We start from the raw sequence: 24160 nt of genomic DNA, 5'->3' as shown, positions 1-24160 counted from the left end.
GAGCCTTTATTTGCCAACGGCCTTGTGTTACTAGTAGGAGGCAGGAGGCCAGCAAACCCAGCAGCCTCAGAGTTAGTCTCAGCAAAATCAAGAATAGTGTGAAACATCGGAATCATAGCCAGAATATCCATGACTCGCTGTTCTGAAGGATAGGCACGCAATTGAACTGTGTCCAGAATGGCTCAGATGAAAGGGAGTCTGTGAGGGAAACAGGTGTGACTCTGGTATAGGTATAATGAACACCAGTGAATGCAAAAGCTTCGCCGTAGTCGGGAGGTGAGCAACGACTCCCTGGGATGAGCCGGCCTTCAACAGCCAGCAGTGAAGGTAGGAACCCCTGACCTCCGCAGATGGGCTGCAACCACCGCCATCACTTTTGTAAATACCCCAGGAGCACCGGTAAGGCCAAGGGGAGCATAGAAAGTGAAAGTGCTAGTGGCCTAAAGTGAACCACATGTAACGTCAATGGACCAGCAGGGCAGGTATATGGAAATGTGTCCTGCAAGTCCAGCACTACCATCAAGTCTCTAGGGCAGAGAGGACCTGAACCAACATGAGATTCTGAATTTCTCCTTTTTCAGGAAGTAGTTAAGAGAATGTAGACATACTATGGAGTGGAGGCCTCCATCCTTCCTCTGCACCAGAAAGCAGCGGGAATAGCAACCACAACCTACTTCTGATGTTGGCACCCTGTCAATGGCCTCATTGGCCGAAATAACCTGCACTTTCTGACACAGCACAAAGAGATAATCCTCCATCAACTGATCTGAGGAGGGTGGCATGGGCAGTGGGGTTTCCATGAATGGAAGAGTATAACCCTCGCTGATCAATTTGGAGCTAAGTTATGGCTTGTCAGAGGGGAAGGTGGTGGATTGTGGGAGCACAATCCTCTGCCACAATAGGACTAGAGAATTTGTTGGACAATGTTGCTGGGTGGAAATGGACACAGCGGGTAGGCCCTACCGTAGCCACACAAGGAGTGAAAGGCAGTCTTTGCCAGGCATGGGGGCATTGAGAGTCCCAACGACTGGATGGTGGCCCTACTATTTTTGAAGTGCTTGAGCACTGAATCAGCCTTGTCACCAAACAGACAAGTGCCATTACGGGCATGATGACAAATGACCACTGACAAATCAATTGCTCTACCTAGCGAGTCTGTTGTATTGAGTCCAGTGTATCAAGAATTTGGCTGTACCTTGCCTGTGGCAATTACCTATGTCAATGTGGCTCAGGTCTCCTCCAAGACCAGGAGGAGCACTTGCACAATCTTGTTCCATGTTGTGTGGGTATACCGGCCCAAGAGGCACCTGGTGTTCACCGACTGCATTGCAAGGCTGGGGGAAGAGAAAATACTCTTACCAAAGGAATCCAGTCTTCTTGGATTCTCTATCTGGTTGAATGGTAGGGCACACGCAAGGGCTGACCTTGAGGCCTGCACCACCAGGCTCTCAGGGTACAGTGTTGGGTGAGGAAAGCTGGATCCCAAAGAGTGGTGTTGGTGGGCGATCGTCCTGTGCACAGGAGTGTCTGTGCAGGGCTTGCCCCAGGCCCGAGCAGGACATCAGTGAAGGGTTCATTGACGAGTGGTGTGGTTCTGTGTGAGATACCCAAGGTTGAAGCCCCCCAGTCAAGACATTGGTTTTGACCTCCACTAAGGGCAGGATCAAGGACCTCAGCCCACCTCTGCACAGCCATGCCAAAGGAAGCCCCTTCTTCCTTAGCCACACTAGGTGGAGAAACCAGGCCGGAGACTGGCGAGGTGTCCTGACCAATGGCATCAGCCAGTTCCTCATATCAGTTATCCTCTGCCAAGGATTCCTCAAGGGGGGTCAGGCTAACCATAAGGATCCTCAGATTCACTCCAAGCTATTCCTCACAGGGCCTGTCAGAAAAAGGATGAACTGTGTCTAACCCAATAGGCCTTGGTCTGGTCATACTGGAGTTGGCAATAACTATGGGGCCGGCACTGCCAAAGAGCTTCACGGGTGCCTGGAACCACGCCACTGGCCCAAACTCCAGTGAAAGTTGTGGATTTGCGACTGGAATCAGTATGGATTCAGGAATGTATCCAAATGGCCCGACTGGTGCAGAGGGCAAATACACCCAAGGAAACCCAGTTAGGGAACCTTCCGAACCTGTGAGGCTTGAGGACACTCTAGAAGGGTCGGCCAACCCGACGATCAGGTGCATAGCCTCTTAAAATTCCTAAAATTGGTCAGCGGTTGCACCGGCTCCGGAAATTCAGGGAGGTACGGAGCGGACTCAGGCTTAGGCTCAGCAAGGAAAGTGTGGGGGCAGGGCTTAGACTTGTGGCTTTGTTCCACGCCAAGTCTTATGCTCTGGACCGGTACACTGAAGTTGAATAACACTTCCACTTATCCTTGTTCTTTATCTTGTGTGATTTACCCAACAGTTTGGATGTCGACGATGATCAGCGAGAATGACTCCAGGAGCGGGTCTGTGACCTTCCACACAACCGGGAACTGGAGTGGTACGGTTTCATCTGGCGTCAAGCGACCAGGAGCTTTGACACTCACCCCAGACGGCTTTGGGATTCATTACATGGCAGTCAGGGCAGGCTCAGTCGTGGTTCAGCTTCATGTACCATAAGCAAATCAAGTGAGGGTCTATCACAGACATCTGCCTCTGGCAGGCTCCACTGGGCTTTAAACCCACAGCTTTCTTAAAAGACATACAAGGAGCAAAAGCTTTTTTTTTTTTTTTTTTAAAAAGGTCGACAAAAAAGCAGTCAAAAAGTGACTGCAGTAGCTCTTCGGGATCTGCACTGATAGCGAATAAAGTAAGGAACTGATGTTACTGGGTTAGGGTGGCGCCTATTCGACTTCTGGCACGGACAACATGGAGCTGATCGGTGGCACCTTCTGGCACACAGAGGTATTGCTCAAGATTTTCTGGATCCAGTGTGACACCTGGGAAATATTCTAAGGTAAGGACTCTGTGTCTAGAAGTCTCTATCGAATCCTAAGATTATAAAACTTTGGTCACAGACACAGTATCCAGGAAAATATTGGTCTTAAACACTGGCTACTAAATCCATATTGTGTTTGGAGATAGGATGTTTGAGGAAAAGTTACCAGATGACTCTTGTGACGAGGGAATCAAATCTGCACCCCCTGGCTTTTATTTTAAAATCATTGTCCGGTGTCTCCAACGGAAGCAAATTAAAGGAACCAAGACTTCAACTCCCACAATGCATTAATACCACACGTGTGGAGTACTGGGCCTTTGATATCAGGGAGTCTTCGGGACAACTATGTTTGGGCCTGAGAAAGTACACAAACATTCAGACATATCAACATTACAGCCTGAATAAGAGACAGCCTCCTCTCAGGCAAGGGAAGGAAGATGGCAAGATGGGTCGACCCGCAAACAGCCAGTGGTTGAAAAACGAACGCCAGAGGCGCGTCACTCGAGTTTAAAGGGGAAAGTCGGAAAGATCGTTTGCTGGGTTTGGGGACCCACGCGTCAGAGCATTGTGAATGTGCATTGCATGCAAGTGGCTGGCTCGGTGCCGTGTGTTTCCAAGATTCGGAGGCTTTCCTGGTGCTAGCGCACTTGAGCAATGCCACCCTACACGGAAAATGTGCATGCTGTGCCGGTGGGTGTGGCATGCTCTTGGAAACAAGCCCTTGTTCTGTGCGCAGTAGGCATGCAGTCCTGCATCCATGCAATTGACAAGCTTCCAAACTGCCCACAAACCACTGCACGCATTCGATGTACATTCTATGCATGCAAGAACGAATGCATGCAAAACGGCATGCACGTATGTCAGCAGAGATAGCTAACTTCGAGCATTTATGTGGTAAGCAAAGGCAGGGTGCACTCGTTATGTACGGACACATTTGCAGAAGCACCTTCTGTACACCGCGTGGCCAATTAGCACGAATGTACTCTGCTCGGATGGCATGAGGTCTACATAGGGCCGGTGACAAAAATAGAGACATTCCCACCCCCTTCTCACAGCGAATTGTATTGGCGTCTGGCACCTGTTGGTTGATGGGGTAGATGTTGCAAGTCTGTTCTATGCACCACATAAGCGACATGCACACCTTCCGTGCAAGTAAAACGGCGAATATTACCAATCGGTGCAAAGGTAAATTATCGTAAATGTGTAAAGTTACAGCAGAGAGACCGATCGTGCACGGAGAGCTGGTCAACAGAACGGCCACTGATGCTTTCCAAACGAAAAACGCCACAATGCTTGTGTTTTGCAAGTTACATCTCAACCAGACCTCACACACGATGCACATGTGCCGTGCACAGATGATGCAATACATGCATGACCTATCCGCAGGCGTTAACAGTGTGCATGCAGCATGCACATGTTCTGTGCGCAAACTCTGCAACACTTCGTGATCACAGCCGCGCAGCACATAAGAACATGCACAACCCAAGGCAAACTGCACAGGCCAACGTCCTGTGCGCAACCGAGTCCTGCACGCGCACTCACCGGCAACGCTTGGAGCCAGGGGTCCTTTTGCCACCCGGTTGCTAGGTCCACGAGTCTGTCCGTCGTCGCCCCGAACAGCACAGTGCCGGGGTAGCCAGCTCCCTCCTCCTCCCGGGATCAAATGTTTCCTCGAACCCGTCCCCTCCCCCCTTCGGAGCAGCACATCTACCAGGAACACTGTCAGGTCGGCCTGTAGAGCCACGTGAGCAGAGCTAAGGACGTCTTGTCAATCAGGGACGCAAAGGACGTCTGTCAATCAGACACGTGAGCAGTGCAAAAGACTTCTGTCAATCATGCCGTTACAATAGTGAATCAAAGTGTGCAAGATGGGTGCGCTGACACGGTGGATGAATGCATGAATGCAGACACCGAACATTCACGCAAGCTGGCAGGAGGAGAGACTGCACTCGACGAACGAGGTAATGCAGATGTAGGGTGAGTGAATGTATGGTTAGGCAAATCCTGAAATAGGCCTGGATGAGGAGCCACCACGCCCCTTCCCCCAACACTCAAACTAAAGCCATACTTTATCTCCATCGCCTTGGTGTCTTAGGATAAGGACGGAGTCTCTTCCTGAAACCGAGAAATACCGGTGACCCGGGGGCATTCCCTGCACACACCTGAGATGCAACAGGACAGCCGCAGACTGGTTCAGCCTTCCCCCGCCGAAGCCCGGTGCCCCTCCACCCACTGGCCGAGTGCCAACATGTGGCGAGAAACCCAGACCCGAGGGGCCCGGGGAGAAGCGAGGGTGGAGGCGTTGACAGATTAAGAGGCCCCGGCAGCCAGACCATAAAACTGAAACAGTTTCCCAAGTACTGTACCTGGTCTGCACGCCCCTCCAACGGCCCACTGACTGGAGCATCCATTATCCTCAGGACCGTTCAGGAGCTCTCACCTGCTACTCAAGGCCTCACCTGCAGACAGCACGAGCCTCCGTGTATGCAGCCCTCCCCCACAACAGAGACATCATGCACACACGCCCACCCGAGGGTTAATTATGTCTCCGCAGACACTTCTGCCCTCCCAGGGACTGCCGCACACCCAGAGCTTGAAATGGAAAAAATAAAGTGCAGGTACTCTCCCGCTCAGAATAGAAAAGTGCCGGTACTCAGCACCGGCCCATTTAAAGCACTACGCACACCTCGGTCACTTCACCCAAGAAATCTGACAGGCAAAGTCGCGAATTTTCACAAGAAATCACTGGAAGCCACGATTGTGACTTGAGAGGCCTAATGTCGACTTTACACAAGAAGTCACTGCAGGACACTACCGGGGCCTTTACCTAAGGAATCACTGCTGGTCACAACGGTGAGTTACATAAGGAATTGTGCCAGGCACAATGACGAGTTAACACATGGGATGAGAATCACTCACAGTGGTGACTTCACACGAGTAGACAATGCCAGGCACAAAGGCGACTAGAGACGGAAATAGTGTATTTATTGGCATAACGTGAAGCACTACTACAAGAAATTCTGTACCTTCCACGAGTGGCAGCTATAAAGTAAACCAAAGTTGTGAGCTACTTCTAAATACTACTAGAAGGATGTTGCTCAACCACAATACTACAATATATATCAATACAACTGATTATGTATGTCTTCAACAGTATATGTACATTAAAACATAAAGATTGAGGGCCATATTTATACTCCGTTTGCGCCGAAATTGCGTCGTTTTTTTTTACGCAATTTCGACGCAAAACTAACGCCAACTAACGCCATATTTATACTATGGCGTTAGAGGCGAATAGCGCCAAAGTTCCCGGAATGTGCGTCATTTTTTAGCGTGAACCCCTTCCTTGCGTTAATGATATGCAAGGGAGGCGTTCCCGTCTAAAAAATGACTCCCAGGCCTTTACGTGGTATTTATACTCCCGGGCAAAAGAGACGCCCGGGAGTTGGCGTGGCTAAAAACGGCGCATTTGCGCCACTTTTTAACGCCTGCTCAGGGCAGGCGTTAAGGGGCCTGTGGGCTCAAAATGAGCCCACAGGTGCCCTCCCATGCCCCCAGGGACCCCCCCTGCCACCCTTGCCCACCCCAGGAGGACCCCCAAGGATGGAGGGACCCACCCCAGGGACATTCAGGTAAGTTCAGGTAAGTATAATTTATTTTGTATATTTTTTTTTGGTGGCATAGGGGGGCCTTATTTGTGCCCCCCTACATGCCACTATGCCCAATGACCATGCCCAGGGGACAGAAGTCCCCTGGGCATGGCCATTGGGCAAGGGGGCATGACTCCTGATAGGAGTCATGTTGATGGGGGATGGGCGTCGTTAAAAAATGGCGCAAGTCGGGTTAAGACGATTTTTTCGACGTAACCTGACTTGCCCCATTTTAAGACGCCCATGCGCCATTTTCCCCCTACGCCGGCGCTGTCTGGTCTACGTGGTTTTTTCCCACGCAAACCAGGCAGCGCCGGTCTGATTGCGCCGTCTAACGCCATTCCATAAATACGGCGCCCGCTTGGCGCTTCAGAATGGCGTTAGACGGCGCAAAACTTTTTGACGCTAAACTGCGTTAGCGCAGTTTAGCGTCAAAAAGTATAAATATGGGCCTGAATACCTAAATGTTCGGTCTTAGGCTACATCAATATCTTAATTTAGATCTCTAAAAATATATAACATCTCTGAATCTTAGAACTATGTCAACAATATATGATTTTATTTGATTAATATGCAAATTACAGAAAAACCTAATATGATACAAAAAAACCTACAAAACTAGCTCAATCACCCCACATTCATACTTTAATAAGACATCCATAGAGATCAATACAAAAAAAACCTAATAATCCTAATAACAAAACAGTTTTTAAAAGATAAAAATACAAAATTATTACATATCCTAATACATACTTTTTTTTTTTTTAAATCCAGTATTAATATTACAACAATCTCGGACAAAGGTACAGTAGGAACCTATAGCCTACGCGCGTTTCAGTAATCCTCCACGAGTGGGCATACTGGAGCAGTAGGATGCTAAGTAACCTTTTCCAGGAAGGGTTATCATTTAAACAAGAATTTCACGTGCCTGTAAAACTCTCCTCCAGTATTTCCAACCCAGACACTGGGCACTACACCCACTGAATATATGAGCTGCCATTAGAAACTTCTTCCACTTGAAAAGCTGACCCTGCTTATGGGGCACGCGAGGCTTAACCTTTGAAAAGGTTCAATGTCGTCTATCCTTTGCCTGCTTTTTTCACTCCTATCTGGGAGTAGGGAACAGCACTGCTAGTCCATAGTTGCCTACTACAAGTTCGAGTTGTAAAAATCAACCAATTACCCACCTACGATTTATGCAGACTTCTACATACTTGTGAATTTACTACAGGTTTTTTTTGCCACTTGGTGTAGGTGCACAAATGGGTATGAAGTGCCTGCTGATGTTTTGCAAAAGCACACTAATTTAAACATGTGTGGGTGTAAACCGCCTTCCCAAAAGTCACTGCGCATGTCGCCTCTGGCAGCCCCACATGTATGAGTGGAATCTCGGCTCTAAGAAATTGCCGGGACTGCTTATGTTAGGTCAGCAGATCAACCATGTGTGCAGGGGACACTATATCCCAATCCAGTTTTTCCTTTTAAAAACACAATTGACTAGGACTTTACAGCAGAACAATCAGTTCATCTACTACTCAACTACAACTCCTAATACATAGTTTTTATGTTTTTATTTTTTTAATGAAAGCCAAGGATGTGTACATGGTGTTCCTGGTGACAATTAAGGCATTAGCTGATGGCCTTAGCGGAATCCAGGGTCACATAATTTTCACCATGCTATATTAGGATGGAGAACCCTTAGTATGACCACTAATTTAGTCCCTCGACTCACAGTATAGACAATTTTTCTAGCACAAGTATTGTTATGAAGTATTTTCACACCATGGGTACGCACCGACTAGTGTATTTTACATGGTGCAGTTGTTGATGATCTCTGTAGGTGTTTTTCCATGTTTTTACGGAAAAGCGCTCTGAGGCGGCCTAGGTGGCATGTGCCATTACATAAGAGCGATATACTATAAACTGAAAATAATTACAGATATTATTATTAGACATCTCATGCACCACCCATCTTGATGCCTCTCTCCGATACAAAGCCCCACGAGGCGCCCTCCGCAAGCTTCCATCACTCAGTGCCAAATCCTGGCACGGAGCGAGCACGAGTGGAGGGGAATAATTTCATTTACCAGGCAGCACAAGGGCATTCATCACCCTCATTACTCCATGGTTTGGCGGGGGGATTACGTCTGCCTTCTCACATCTTACACTACGCTTGGAGGCCTCTAAATCTTCCTCAGGGCATTAGAAAGGAATAATTTTTTGCAGTTCCCATTACACGCCACTAATGACCCTTCCAAGATGTATTTCAGGCTCGAAAATCAATATGAGTTTCATAAAGATAAGGTGGTGGAGCCTGGGAAGCGTAGGGAGTAGGGAGTTGGGGGGCTGTCTCTAAGGGGTAGATAGCACAGTTTGTAATAAAAGCAGCGCAGGGTGATCATGCATCAAATCTGGGGGCAAGATATGGGGGCTTGCAAGGAACGAGCTCATTCATTGCTCTCTTTTCACTCCATTTTTCTTCTAGAAGAAATGTTTGCACCTGAATTCTGTCCTGGCAAAAAGGCATACTGGAAGAGGCTGGTTAGTTGAGCTCTTCCGGTATGCAAGGACATTGTGCCAAATAAATGTGTTCATTGCACAGGGCAGTGCAAGCATCTTCATGAATTAATCAAACCAGAATTTAGCAAAGAAAGGGTGTAACTCAACTTTACCTCTTTTACCTGTCAACGATGTTCAAGAGAATCATCTTCCCCCATGCAAAAAGCTATTTAAGCAAGGGTGCTCCACTCACTGAGCTATCTCATTGTCACCTAGGGAGGAGGCGTCAGGGCTTTGGGGCACCAGCTGTCATGGCAGGCAGTTTTGTAGGTGGTGCTTGGTGACAAAGGACTTCAGTGGAGCTCCATAAGGGTGGTAGTGAAGTGGTCATATTCCTTCAGACCGTTGTTGAGGCATGCTATGGAGTGAAAATAGCCCTTAAAGGCTAGGCGGCAAGGGGCATGGATGTGAAGTCAGGGTGACCATAGAGTACAGCACTGTCTGCATCCCTTTGTGTGAACACAAGAGCTTATACACAGTTCTGAGGTCACTTTCTGGGAGGAATGGTTTCACTCTCTTCCACAGAAAGAAGTGGTATCAGGCTGTCTTGGTGTTGTGAGCCTTGAGGGTGAGGTTGGTGTCCAAGGTGAATCCGAGTGACTTGGAACTGGGTGAAAGTTGGGTACAATTTAGCAAGGTTCATGTCATTGAGGAACAACAGTTCCTTGTGGATAGAAGGGATAGTAAGTAGTAGAAACCTGTTGCTTACTACTCGTAGGGACTTAGTAAGTGCAAGATGGAGCACAATAGAAAAAATATTCATATCATCTTGGTAACATTTAGTGCTCGTCTTATCTAGTATGGTGTTTACAATGAAGCTTGCAAAATGGGAAGAAGAGGAAGGCAGGGATACCCATCAGGTGACTGGTGCAGACTCAACACTGCTTTGCAGAGTAACCCTTAAAGCAACCCCCTAAAGTGAACTGTAGTTCAGCTGTACTCATGCTTCCTGCCAACACTGTGAAATTAAAAATGGAGGCATCCAAAAAAATCCTATTTTACTACAAGCACTCTCCCACAGGAATCAGAGAACGATATTTTAGGGATTTGTTGCATTTCCCTTAACATCTAGTGGAGTAACAGCTCTTTGGGAAAATCTATTAGTAGAAAAATAAGGGATTAAAAAAATGTTGGTGGAAAACACTTTGTACACGAGAACCATCAAAGTGTATAGCTGAATGTCGTTTTATTCCACTTTACAGTACAATGAAGATGACGAGAATCTAGAATCTGTGGCAAGCACTTCTATGACTGGAGTTAGAAAAGTGACAACGTTTCCCAGATTTTTGTTTGGAAAACTGATGCATTTAAAACTATTTGCAGACAAAAACTTTCAGCCTAAAGTACTAAGTAACAGGACGGGCTCATTTTTATCAAAATATTGGTCTCAAACATTTTCCTCCAAATGTTTGCTCACGTCCTGTCATTAAAGTGACATAGGCTTGGTGACGTCACTTCCGGCTACTGGCTTGGCCAGGACAGCCAATATTCAGGCTTAATTCCTGCCTGCGGAATCAGAGTACCTATTGTGTTATCTCCCTCCACATTTACTGAATGAATATGTGTTCATGTCAGCATTCCATACATTCGGTGCGAGTACTGCGTCACTTAAAACCATACATTCATTCTCAGGTATATCAGGTGCCTTTCACTGGTCTGGGAAGGCTTTTCACCAGGGAGAAAGAAACTGGCAAAAGTTCAGCATCCAGGGAAGCTTCAAAGAACGCAAACTTTTTACACGGGCAGGAAAGTCTACCGCATAATTAACTGTCTATGAAAGTAGTAAGTGCTGTGGCGAGAACCACCGGACTCCCAAAAAAATAATGAATACAGGTGCACCATGTGCGGCAGCTGCAGTGCAAGCTTCCCGCGTATTAAGGAGGCACAGCACAAAGACCGTTTATCAGTCAAAAGAAGACTCAAGTTCTACAGCAGGAGGGCAACTTCTTCACACACAAAACAGGCACAGCCTAAGCACCTCAAAGAAGTAAAGTGTATGCAGCGGTAGGGCAACTTCTCTTACACACACACAGGAGGCACAGTACAAGCACCACAAAAAAGTAGTGCATGCAGCAGTAGGGCAACTTCTTTTGTGCTGCTTGTACTGTGTTGCCTGCTGTGTGTGTAAAAGAGAAGTACAGCGTATACAGCGGTAGTGCAACTTCTCTTCACACACAGAGCGGGCACAGTACAAGCAGCACAAAAGTAGTAAAGTGTATTTAGCAGTTGCAACTTCTCGTTCACACACACACACACACACACACACCGGGCACAGAACAAGCAGCACAAAAGAAGTAAACTGTACGCAGCAATAGGGCAACTTCTCTTTCTTACACAAAGCAAAGACGTGCATGCTGCACTACTGCAGCTTCTTTCACAAACAAATCAGGTACAGCACAAGCACTAGAAAAGTAAAGTGCATGCATTAGTAGTGTAACTTCTCTTTCACACACAAAACAGGCACAGCCTAAGCACCACAAAGAAGTAAAGTCTATGCAGCAGTAGAGTAACTTCTCTTCCAAACACAAATCAGGTACAGTACAAGCAGCACAAAGAAGAGTTACAAATCACGTACAGTAGAGGGATCACGAAAGAAGTAAAGTATATGCAGCAGTAGTGCAACTTCTTTCACACACAAAGCAGGTGCGTTGTAGGGACGACAAAATAAATAAAAGTGTACGCAGTAGTAGTGCAACTTCCCTTTCACACACAAAGCAGGTACATTGTAGGCAGCACAAAAGAAGTAAAGTGCATGGTCAGTAATGCAACGTCTCTTTCACATCCACAATAGGTACAGTGAATGCACCACAAAAGAAGTAACGTGTATGCAGCAGTAGGGCCAATTCTTTCACACACAAATCATGTACAGTGTAGGCACCACAAAAGAAGTAAAGTGCATGTAACAGTAGTGCAACTTCCCTTTCGCACACACACAGCAGGCAGCAGAAAATAAGTAAAGTGTATGCAGCAGTAGTGCAACTTCTCTTTCACACTCAAAGCAGGTACGGTATAGCATTGGGGGGGGGGGTCTCGTTCCTTACAAGGGGTCCTAGAAGGAGATGCGATTGTGCTAGAACCCCTTACATGAACAGCACATCCAAAGAAGTGCAAGCGTCCCCATCACACAGGTACCGCTTAAAGTGAATCAGTGCACTCTTCCATCACACACGCATCAGCAGTGCAATCTTCCCTCCTGTAGAAGAGGCACAGCACGTGCAGCATAAGCACACACTTCCCCTGCTAGCTTCCACCACATAACATGTGAAGCACATGTATCAGCATTGTGAGCTTTCCTTTCACACACAGAACAGGTACCGCAAGCAGCAGTGAAACTCACCCCTCTTGCCCCGTTGCACACAGTAATGGCAACAGCAGAGGACCCTCATGCATTAGTACTGCACAGGCATAAGCAGTGCAAGCATCCAACGTACATAGGTACAAACTTTCTTCTTTGAGATGCATCAAAGGTACCAGCAGTGCAAGCATCATCCATGAATAGGTACCAGCAGTGCAAGCACCAACCATGAAAAGCTGCCAGCAGTGCAAGCATCAACCATGGATAGGTACCAGCAGTGCAAGCATCCACCATGGATAGGTACCAGCAGTGCAAGCATCAACCATGGATAGGTACCAGCAGTGCAAGCATCCACCATGGACAGGTACCAGCAGTGGAAGCATCCACCATGGATAGGTACCAGCAGTGCAAGCATCAACTATGAACAGGTACCAGCAGTGCAAGCATCCACCATGGATAGGTACCAGCAGTGCAGGCATTCACCATGGATATGTATCAGCAGTGCAGGCATCATCCATGAATAGGTACCAGCAGTGCAAGCATCATCCATGAATAGGTAACAGCAGTGCAAGCACCAACCATGAATAGGTAACAGCAGTGCAAGCATCAACCATGGATAGGTACAAGCAATGCAAGCATCCAACATGAACAGGTACACCTCCTGCAGCAGCTGGGCAAGCATCCACCACGAACAGGTACCAGCATAGGTACCAGCAGTTCAACCATCAACTGTGAAAAGGTACCAGTGGTGCAAGCATCCACCATGAATATGCATCAGCAATGCAAACATCAACTATGAACAGGTACCAGCAGTGCAAGCATCCACCATGAATATGTATCAGCAGTGCAGGCATCAACCATGAATAGGTACCAGCAGTGCAAGCATCCACCACGAAAAGGTACCAGCAGTGCAAGCATCCACCATAAAGAGGTACCAGCAGTGCAAGCATTCACCACGAATATGTATCAGCAGTGCAGGCATCAACCATGGATACGTACCAGCATTAACTATGAAAGGGTACCAGCAGTGCAAGCATAAACTATGAATAGGTACCAGCAGTACAAGCATCAACTATGAATAGGTAGCACTGCAAGCATCAACTATGAATAGGTACCAGCAGTGCAAGCATCAACCATGGCATAGGTACAAGCAATGCAAACATCCAACATGAACAGGTACACCTCCTGCAGCAGCAGTACAAGCATCCACCATGAATATGTATCAGCAGAGCAAGCATCAACCATGGATAGGTACAAGCAATGCAAGCATCCACCACGAACAGGTACCAGCAGTGCAAGCATCCACTATGACTAGGTACCAGCAGCGCAAGCATCCACTATGATTAGGTACCAGCAGCGCAAGCATCCACCATGAACAGGTACCAGCAGTGCAAGCATCCACTATGAAAAGGTACAGCTCCTGCAGCAGGTGTGCAAGCACCCGCCATGAACAGGTACCAGCAGTGCAAGCAGCCACCATAAACAGGTACCAGCAGCGCAAGCATCAACCATGAATAGGTATCAGCAGTGAAACCATCCACCACGTACAGGTACAGCTCCTGCAGCAACTGTGCAAGTATCAAACATAAACAGGTACCAGCAGCACAAGCATCCACCATGAACAGGTACAGCTCCTGCAGCAACTGTGCAAGTATCCAACAAACAGGTACCAGCAGTGCAAGCACCCACCATTAACAGGTATCAGCAGTGCAAGCATTCACTATGACTAGGTACCAGCAGCGCAAGCATCCACCATGAATAGGTACCAGCTGTGCAAGCATCCAATATGAAAAGGTACAGCTCCTGCAGCAGGTGCGCAAGCTCCCGCCATGATCAGGTACAGCTCGTGAAACAGCAGTTCAAGCTTCCCTCACTCACCGGTACAGCACTGCCTGGAGCCCTCCACCCAGACCTGTCCGCTGGGGCCTGGGACCGCCAGACACGCCAATCCCCGACACCCTCAGCGGTACTTTGAACTCCACACACCTGCCCACGGGAATTTTAACTCCGACCTCAAGTTTATTTCGCGCTCCCAAGAAAACTTCCGGCCAGAAGGTCTTGATTTCCAATTAACGTGGGACTAAGATCGGATTTGAACCCGCGACCTTGGAGGTGAAAGGCTCCCCGGTCCGTGTGATGCTTCCCTTTAATTCATTACTGCGGCGGAAACAGAGAGGCTGCAGTCTAGACTGGCTGAGTGCGGTAACCCGCATCAGATGTCCAAGCAGTCAAGTGCACCGGCGGGCACGTGGGGGGCGGGAAGGGCGTGGCTCACGTGCTTGTGACCCTAGACCAGCTCCCTGCACATGGCGCTGTCGGTGAAGCATGCTATCAGCTCATCTGCAAACTCTACACAAAGGCCGATGTAGAACTGTAGACTGCAGACCAGAAACGGAGGTTCCCAGAGGAGTTAATGCTGCCAGGTAGACCTTCTACTACCTTCTAGCCTCGGGGGTTCCCTTCAACGACATGGTGCATTCTGGGAGTTGTAGTCTTGGCTCATTGGCAAGTGAACTGATTGACTCATCTGAAAACAATAATTTGAAAACGGTGAGTCCACGTCTGGAACCTGGTGTGGCTTGCGACAACGAATCATCTGGTAACCTTAAAATTGGTGCCCCAAATAATACTGCACCACAGGCGAGCGCCTATATTGATCGGCAGCCTTTGTGCACAATGATACAGTTTGCTTTTTATCTTTATCTTACTTTGTTGGCTTCCACTTTTAGCAGGGTCAAAAACCACTGGGCTGGTTTCATTACAAGCACCCAACTCTAGAACAAGTGTCTGGGGGGCACATATATCTATAGCATGTGAACTTATACACTGGTGGTGGGCTTTGAAGTGAGCGCAAGCCAGCCATTTGTCTTCAGGCAACACAAAAGTTTTAGTCTTCTGAGAAAAGTGACTTGTCATGTGGACACTTTTCCGACCAGTGCTTTCTGCAGGATGGAGTCCTAGTTGACTTCGATAGGCGCACCCTTCATCAAAGCAACAGGACTTACACACCTGAAAACAATGGTTTCTTTAACCAAAGGTCCAGGCCTTGAAACATGGGCTGAGGCACAAAAGCATTTATGAGTACAGGAAGTAGTACCACAGGAGCACATTACATTTACAAATCATTGTGAATCAGCCAAAAATGTGAATTCTCAATAAAGAGAAGTTCAAAGAGGGCCTGCTCTGTGCGGCTGGCTGTGATGGGGTAAGTGACAGAGTGCGGAGCTATGGACCCATGGGCATACAGTATGGGGACCTGGCCATATGTACAGAAGTGGAAGGAACTTGCAGCATGTGTGTCAACAGCGTGGGCAACGTGGAGACATGGTTAGAAAGTGTGAGCAGCACAGGGCCGACGGACAGACAGTGTGATATGCCTGAGCATAACCACTAAGTATGACAAGTGTGAGCAGCCTAGGCTCCAGTGAAGCCGGGGGCTACCATGGAAAGAGCGTGGTTGAACACATGCCCAGAGAGCATGTGGGTCCCTGGACAGGGGGCCAGGAAGTGTGAGTGGTTTGGGTACATGAACAGTGTGTTGAGACGTGTGCAGAGGGTCAGACAGTGAGAGAGCTCTAGGGCACATGGATAGCGCAGGTGGCTTTGAGGGGACAGCGTGCGTGGTGTGGGGTTCCTGGGTAAGAGTGTGGAGAGCCTGGGGCACCCTGTAGAGCTGTGACTGTTTCTGGTCCTGCCTTAAAGGACATTACCCTTCTTTGTCTTTATATCTTAGCTGAACGTGTGTTCTATACCTAAGAATGTTCTCTATACAGACCTCATTGTGTGCTCTATACATGAACCTGCGCTCTGTGCCTAGAGGTGGGTAAGCTACTTAAAGCGCAAGCCAGACTTGAGCACCAAGCCTGGCTCAGCTCAAGGTCCTGCTGAAACCTCGAGCCGAGCTTTCATGTGGCTTCTGCCTGCCTCCCTGTACCCAGGAGGTACCTCTATCTATCAATTTGTACTCTATACATTCCTCGTGTGCTCTATACCTCAACACATGCTCTATACGTATCTTATTGTGTGCTCTATAATTTACTTGTGCTCTATACCTAAACGAGTATTCTATATATACCTCAGCGTGTTCTCTATGCATTAACTTGTGCTCTATACATCAATGTGTACTCTAAACATACCCTAATGTGTGCTCTATGTTAACATGTGCTCTATACCTCAATGTGTATTCTATACATACCTCAACCTGCGTTCTATACCTCAATGTGTACCTTATATATACCCCAGTGTGTGCTTTATGTTAACCTTTGCTTTGTACTTCAATGTGTACTCTGTATATACCACAATGTGTGCTCTATGTAAACCTTTGCTTTGTACTACAATGTGTATTCCATACGTATCTCAGCGTGTGCTCCATACACCTTAAAGTGTATTCCATACATACCTCAACGTGTACTCTTAAGGCAACGTATGCTCTATAGCTGAACGTGTGCTCACTACTAACAGCACATTCTGACTTGCGCACTGTCCACTACGGCGACGCAACACACAAATACAAGAAATAAATGTGGTATTTGCAGCCTGAACAAAAATCGCCGGTCGGGGTGAGTACGTCTGAGCCCTAAGCCGGCGCCCCGTGGCACCCGCGGGTCCTGGCGATTCCATTCCCGTGATGAATGCTCCGGCCTCGGGCTGGTGTTCTCAGACAGTCGGAGCATCCATCAAGGCCGCCATTGCTCTCAGTGTAGCGCCGCCCGAGGCCTAAAACAGCAGCAAGACAGAGAGGCGCTCAACACGCACCCTCGTGTGCCCTCCGCAACCCCCATCTACACCTTCAGGCACTCCACCCTGACATCCCTCCATACGTCAGCAGGAAATATGAGGCTCATAAAAGGTGTAAACACACCTTCTACAGTGGAGTCCCCGGGTAAGAGGGGAGGGCTGTGAACATAGGAACCAAGCGCTACGTACGGATAGGATCACAGCGCTGTGAACATAGGAACCAAGCGCTACGTACGGATAGGATCACAGCGCGGTGAACATAGGGTCAAGAGGTCTTAAGATGGGATCAGAGAGCTGTGGAGATAGGGTTAAATAGATGTGAAAGCAGGTTCACCAAATTATTGTCCGGGGCCAGTTCATATCAGCAGTTCCATTGGGATGCGAGATGACGAACAATATGGGCACAGACGCACAACGTGATTTCACTGTCGCAAACTCAGAATTGCAGGGTTTGCGACTGCCAAATCCCTTTTCCCGATGGAATAACCCTATTTCGCGATTCGAAAAACGTTTTCAGAATCACAAAATTGGTTTAGAAACCCATAGCGAGTCGCAGTTTGGAAATGGCATATTATGGACACTCCTGCCAAGTTTCAAGTTGGTAAGGTATGTATCAAAGGTATGCCACTGTAATTTCGGTGGCAAACAATCTGTTACTGGCTCCCAAGTTGGGGTGATAACTGAATTGCATAGGGATTCCCATTTGAGACACTTCCCTTCTAGGAATCAGCGTGGCAGCTTCAGTGCCTGCTCTCACTGAAGTTTTCCAAATTTTTATTTTAAAGTAGCCCTGCTTCCTCTATGAACCATGTGTGCTAAAAATGGAAATCTATTTTGGAAAGCAATCACAGGGGTGGTGGTCTACCATTCCTCAGTCACAGTGGATCCAAAATTATGACATATGGCATGCCCAATTCGTTTTAAATAGGCAGGTCTTCTGTGATCCCCCCTCCCCTCGGTGATTCGGTATTTTGCAGCCCAAGGTCGGTGTGCAATATCAGACTGCAATTACAAAAAAGTAGGCGCGCTATATGGGACTACTTTTTGGAAGTATACTCTTTGTGTATCATGCCCTTTATAGCACTAACCAACCAGTGTCTAGATGTCCAAGTCCTGGATGCAGAGATGTACAGACAATGTCCATAATACAGGTATATTCACAAAGTTTATTCGCCCTTATAAATAAGTACATTATATAACATTTTAGTAAAATCGAAAGGTCTTGGCTAATTCCAGACATACAAATATTGGCTAAAAGCAAAATAAAGAGCAGAAAGCTGACACTCACAGTTAGCCAATGGCTGAAGTGGGCTGACCCATATTGTACTTGCTTAGAAGGGCTTTTAGCCAGCCCTCTTTATCCATTGGTCTGTTGTAACATTGACATTTTTCTTCCACCGACTGCAACTCTCAGAATGGTGAAATGTGTTAGCCTGCTCATGACACTGGGCAACTTCACTGTGAGTGAGAGCATTTTGCGCTTTCACAAAAAGCACATCCTCGCATAGTAGTTCCCTTCACTACCAGGGATTGTTGTGGCAAAATGTGCCTTTTTTTAGCTAATGTTTATGTTTTTTTATGTGTGAGGACCTAGCAGCACCTCAACGTTTTACAGAGACCATGACAAAGCCAAAAGGCTCCCAGCTAACACCTGCCTTATTGGGTTTGTAAATGCTTGTTTTTATGTTGGTGAAGGCCTGACAACTGTCCGAACAATAACCTTTTTACATGTCCACCAAAAAACACATAAGGCGCAACAACAAAGCCAAAACTCAACGCCAGTTCTAATAGTTTAGCCAATGCTTTTTTTTTATCATTTCTCCTTTTATTCGCGTAATTCCAGAGTTTTCAGTCATTTTTTCCCCACTTCCTGTTAAGTTCACCAGAGGAATACAGCATGGTGTATGTTGGTCAGGTTGAATGCATCCTTATAAATGCCTCGTTTCAGAGCACCCTAGCAAGACAGCACCTCTGGGGCAGACCACTTTGCCTCTGATGCCTACCTGGTATCCTTTTGAGAACACTTTCAGAACTGCACTCTAAAAACAAGCATTAGTAAAGCCAATAGGTCTCACCTATGCAAGAGCTATTGGCTTTGCCAATGTGTTTTAGTCATGTTGTTCACTAACATGGCTGCTGTTCGGCATGACTTAAAGTTAGCGGCACAGAGGAGAGTTAACATGGAGTGTCACGAGTGGAATGGCGAAGAATGGAGTAGAGTGGAGTGGCAGAAAGTGTTGTATATTCAAGTGGCATAGTGTGAAGTTGCATAAAGTACTACACACTGGAGTAACAGAGTAGAGTGGACTGGTGTAGAGTGCATTGGCATAGAGTGTTGTAGAGTATAATGGTGTAGAGTGCACTGGCATTGAACTCATTGTCGTAGAATGCAGTGGAGCAGATTAGAGTGGTGCATAGCAGAGTGCAATGATGCAGAGGAGTGGCCAGCGTAGAGTAGCGCAGAGGAGAGTGGTGCAGAGTACAGCGGCACTGAGGGCGCAGAAAGGAATGGCGTTGAGTTATGCAGAGGGCAGTGATGCAGTGTGGAGTGGAGTGGCATAGAATGCAGTAACAGAATGGTGCAGAGTATAGTAGCATAGAGTGGTACAGAGTAGCATTTAGTGCCGTGCAGTGGCATGGAGGTGAGTAGTGCAGAAGAGAGTGGCGTTGAGTTCAGTGGCGGATAGTGCAGTGTTGCAGAGTAGAATGTTACAGTGAAATGATGTAGAATAGAGTGGCGTAGAGAGCAGTGGGTAGACTACAGTGATGCAGAATAGAGTGCAGTGGCATAGAGTGCAGTGACTAACAGTAGAGTGCATTGGCATAGAGTGAAATAACGCAGAGTGGAGTTAGATGCATAGAGTGCACTGGCATAGAGTAGATTGTTTCAGAATAGAGTGAAGTGGCATAGAGTGGAGGGGTGCAGGGTAGAGTGCAGTTGCGTAGAGTGGCACAGACTGTGATGGCATAAAGTGGTGTAGAGTGCAATGCTGCAGAGTAGATTAGAGTTGCGTACAGTGGACTGGCGTAGAGTGCAGCAGCACACAGTTGAATGTTACAGAGTAAACTGCATTGCTGTAGAGTGTACTGCCATAGAGTGTACTGCCATAGAGTGCACTGACGTAGACCGTGTGTAGAGTGGCATAGAGTACAGTGGCGTAGAGTGAAGTTGTGCAGAGTAGATTGGGGTGGCCTAGACTGGAGTGTGTACAGTGCAGTGGCAAAGAGTGCAGTGGTGCAGAGTAGATTGGTGTGGCCTAGACTAAAGTAGAGTGGAGTATTGGCACAGAGTAGCGTGGTACAGGGTAGTGTAGAGCAGTGTTGCGTGAAGTGGTATAGACTAGAGTGGTGCAGAATGCAGTGGCGTGGAGTAAACTGGAGTGGTGCAGAGTAGAATGCAGTGGTGTGGAGAGTAGAATGGAGTGATGTAGAGTGGAGTTTTCATGGTGTGGTAGCACACTGCCATTACAGACAACACATGTTCAATTGAAATGATCATTACATTTGCACAGACATACAGTTTTACTAATAAATCTATACAGTGCACAGATGAAAATTTGTGGAAATTGTATCTGTCTCAAACACTAAAGAAATAACAAAAAACGTGCTTCATTATGTGCCTAATTCTGATTTACTCTGAAATACTTACACAGTTCATTTAATATTTGTCATGTGCTAGATAAAAACTTTCCTACCCCAGGTATCCAGCAAATGTTAATGATTTGATAAAGCCTCTCATTTTGAACTCAAAGAGAGAAGCAGGCAAACTCCCTCAAAAGACATGGCCTGACATTTGACCTTGGTCTTTGAATGCACAGCAAATGTGACAAGATAAGAACAAGATTTACAGGCCTGTTTACAGAAAGGGAACAATCAGAGCAGTGAGGTTTATTTATACTGTAAATAAGGTTTTGGCAAGGGATGTATGCAACACAAGCTGTGCACCCTAAAACAAATAAAGCCAGCAAATGGAAAGCAAGAAAATGTACGTTACAAACCACAAAGCCAATGGCAAGCAATGGGCAGAATGCCTTCCTAGGTCAACTTTGTGTGTCCTCAAGATGTGTTTAGCAAACCAGACTGTCTGGTAAGCTGCAATCTAAAAAGGTCAATGAACAGGTGCACCAAAGGAAGCAGCAGCACAAGTTTCATTCATATGCAAAGTAAGCCTGACCGGAATTTTTAATTCTGACAGTGGAATCAGAGGAATTTTGGTAATTCCATGTTACTCTTGTGACGTGGAATTATTGATAAGTCAAAATTCCAATGTTATGTCGGCAGAATTAGAATTTATGTATCAGTTTCTAAAGTTAGAAACCCTTGCATGCCAATCACACCCTTGCATATTCTGCAATAATTAAACTTTCAATCACTGCAGCGTATGTAAGGGTGCTGAGTGGTATTTGGCTGCGCTGTTAACTTAGCGCAAAATGTATACTCGCCTTCATTTTTTGGAACCTAGCAAAATTTTAATGTAATTCTGAGTCATTCCGCGGTATCAGACTCTGCAAATTCCACCCACCCCTAATACAAAGGAAACTACCTCGGTGTATGAAGTAAGGTTATTCTCCACTTCCACCAAATGAAGTGTTTATTGGGCAGCACAAGCTTCATTGGTATACTCTATCAGACGCGTCAAGGTCAGCTGCAGCACAAGCTTCCTTCATACACCAAGGAAGGTGCTCAGTGGAAGTGCAGAATAAACTTCCTTCATAAACAAAGTGCTTCTTGGGCAGGACAAGTTTCTTTCACATACAACGGAACCGTCTCAGAGGCATCGCAGCACAAGCTTCCATCGAACCAGTAAACTGCCTTTTCAACAGGGGCAGCGCAAGCTTCAATCACGCGCACATGGCGATGCTTTCTGGGCAGCACAAGCTTCATTCACACTCACGGGTCAGTACTGCACGGGCACAAATGCAGAATAGGGTAGATCAGTGAAAGCGGCCTAACCTCAACCCACCTGAGGACGGCCACTTTGTGGTATCTGTATCACTGTATGTGCAACAACCATTCATTCATTGACCCCTCTGCTCGGATTACCGACCACTGGTGTAATAGGAGCAGGATCTGCTAGTGAGTACGCCTCCTAAATCCCACGCGTTTAAAGAATAGCTGGCAAACTATACAGTGGGAAAATCTGCGAATCCAAGGCTCAAAATGAGCAGAGAGTGGCCAGGGGCAGACATGCGGTGTCTTGGCACGACAAAGCGGGCACTGTGTAGCTACTGGCTACATGTGTCACTGTCCGCCCTGAAAAGCTCTCCGACGCACCTTGGCATCTCCTTGGCGCCTGGCACTGAGGAGGACCGCCTGCCCCTTTAAATCAGGGCCTGCCTCGTGAAGGCCTTCAGTGGGAACTGCCACATTAATAATTTCACGCCTAAAAGCCCAACTTCAAAGGGGGAGGCCGAGGAATCCCTCCAAGGAACAGAGAGACGGGGGAACCACTGGTTCGGCTTAATCTCGGCTCTGATAGTAATTAGGTCACCAGGCGGAGGCGGTGTCGTTTCAGACTCCTCTTCTGCTGGGAAGCAGGGGACCAGCCATTCAAGGCAGAGGCAGCAAGGCGCCTTGAAAACGCCCCGTGGCAACTGATGTACAAGCGCTAAGAAATAAGAACTCAAATCGTGAAGGTAGACGGCACTTCATTTACAGCCTTGCTCGGCAGTCTGGCATTTCAGGGTGCCCTTGATGAACAGAGGCGTCAGCCACATCCTGTACGTCTAGCTGTGTGCCCACACACCTGCCCAGACACTATTCTGTATGTCTCGATTTGTTTCTAGACATCTATCTGTTATGAGCTCAGACACCATTCTGTGTTTAGATTTGTGTCCACACACCTGTGTCGCTGCGAGTTCAGACGCATCGTGTATGTGTTCCCAGACACCTGTGTCGGCGCGAGTACAAACACCATTATGTATATCTGTTTTCAGACACACATTAGACACTGCTCCACATTTGTACCAAGACACTGATTTGCAAGACTAGATTTGTGGCAGGCGCTCATCTTTACTTGTATACAGACATTACTTTACCATTCTAGTTTCATGTCCTGACATTGCTGTATCTTCTTTGTGTCTAGATACAGGACCGTGGGTCTAGAACACTGGTCTCTAGGGCCCGATTTACATACAGACATCTGTATGGGAGTCTAGATTCATATTCAGGCTTCATTCAGCCTTTAGGTCCAAATTGTGTCCATTCGAGTCTAGACACTCTTCTAGATGTCTAGATTTATTCCCAGAGCCTCAGTATTCCCTGCTATAGCTTCGTACCCATACACTAGTTCGCAATATTACATTTGTGGTCTGACACTGATCTGGATTTGTAGCCAAACATCGAGGTACCTGTCTACCTCCATTTCTAGACAGTGGAGTAAATGTGCGTTTAGATGTTGGCCTGCAGGTCTAGACACTAGTTTCTAGGTCTAAATCCATACAACGGTATCTGAGAGCAACTTTATATCCAGACTTCAATCTGTAGGTCTTCACTTATGGTATTTTTGTTTGGGTTTGGGTCCTCATCGGTCCGTAGGTCTGGACTGGTGTGCTCATAAATACCAGCCTGTAAAATCTTGTTTACAAAAAAAACAGTTTGTGCCAGGCGAGCAAGGCTGAAATTCCTAACTATGGGCTAGGCCAGATCATACTCTGCATATTGTTTGATTAAACGACATTCTACCACATAACACTTTACAAAGAAGGGAATGCACTGATTTTTTCAATAATGAAGGGATTTGCCTGGACTCCTACTGATGAGTTCAGTAAATTAGCATTTGGGACACATAATCTTTCCTCCCAAATCCTGGATGAGTCACCCACACTGGCTCCTCGTTATAGGCCCCCCTTTGTCAGCCCTCAGTCCTTTGCCCCCTCCCAACCACTTCTCCTAAATGCAGGAGTGTGGTCCCTCTAACGACGCGGGGACGAGGGGCCACTCGTCATCACATGGCCTGTGAGTGAGGGCATCCCACAGCTTTAGATAGGG

The 24160-nt window shown here is 47.1% G+C and overlaps 1 protein-coding gene across 3 annotated transcripts in view; it reads right to left on the bottom strand.

Moving 5' to 3' along the window:
* The window catches only part of RARA (retinoic acid receptor alpha), a 343208-nt gene that overhangs the window by 223872 nt on the left and 95176 nt on the right, over positions 1-24160 (bottom strand). Inside the window, exon 1 of one of the 3 annotated variants that reach the window (XM_069237586.1) lies at positions 4472-4585. The exons of the other annotated variants lie outside the window; for them this stretch is intronic. The gene's annotated coding sequence lies outside the window, so the exon portion shown is untranslated. Of the gene's footprint in view, positions 1-4471; positions 4586-24160 lie in introns of those variants that run through there. 3 annotated transcript variants of the gene reach the window in all.

This window comes from Pleurodeles waltl, chromosome 6 (assembly GCF_031143425.1).
Source record: "Pleurodeles waltl isolate 20211129_DDA chromosome 6, aPleWal1.hap1.20221129, whole genome shotgun sequence".
In the NCBI taxonomy this organism is placed as follows: Eukaryota; Metazoa; Chordata; class Amphibia; order Caudata; family Salamandridae; genus Pleurodeles; species Pleurodeles waltl.
The sequence above is the reverse complement of the archived record's forward strand: the minus strand, read 5'-3'. Positions and strand labels throughout refer to the sequence as shown.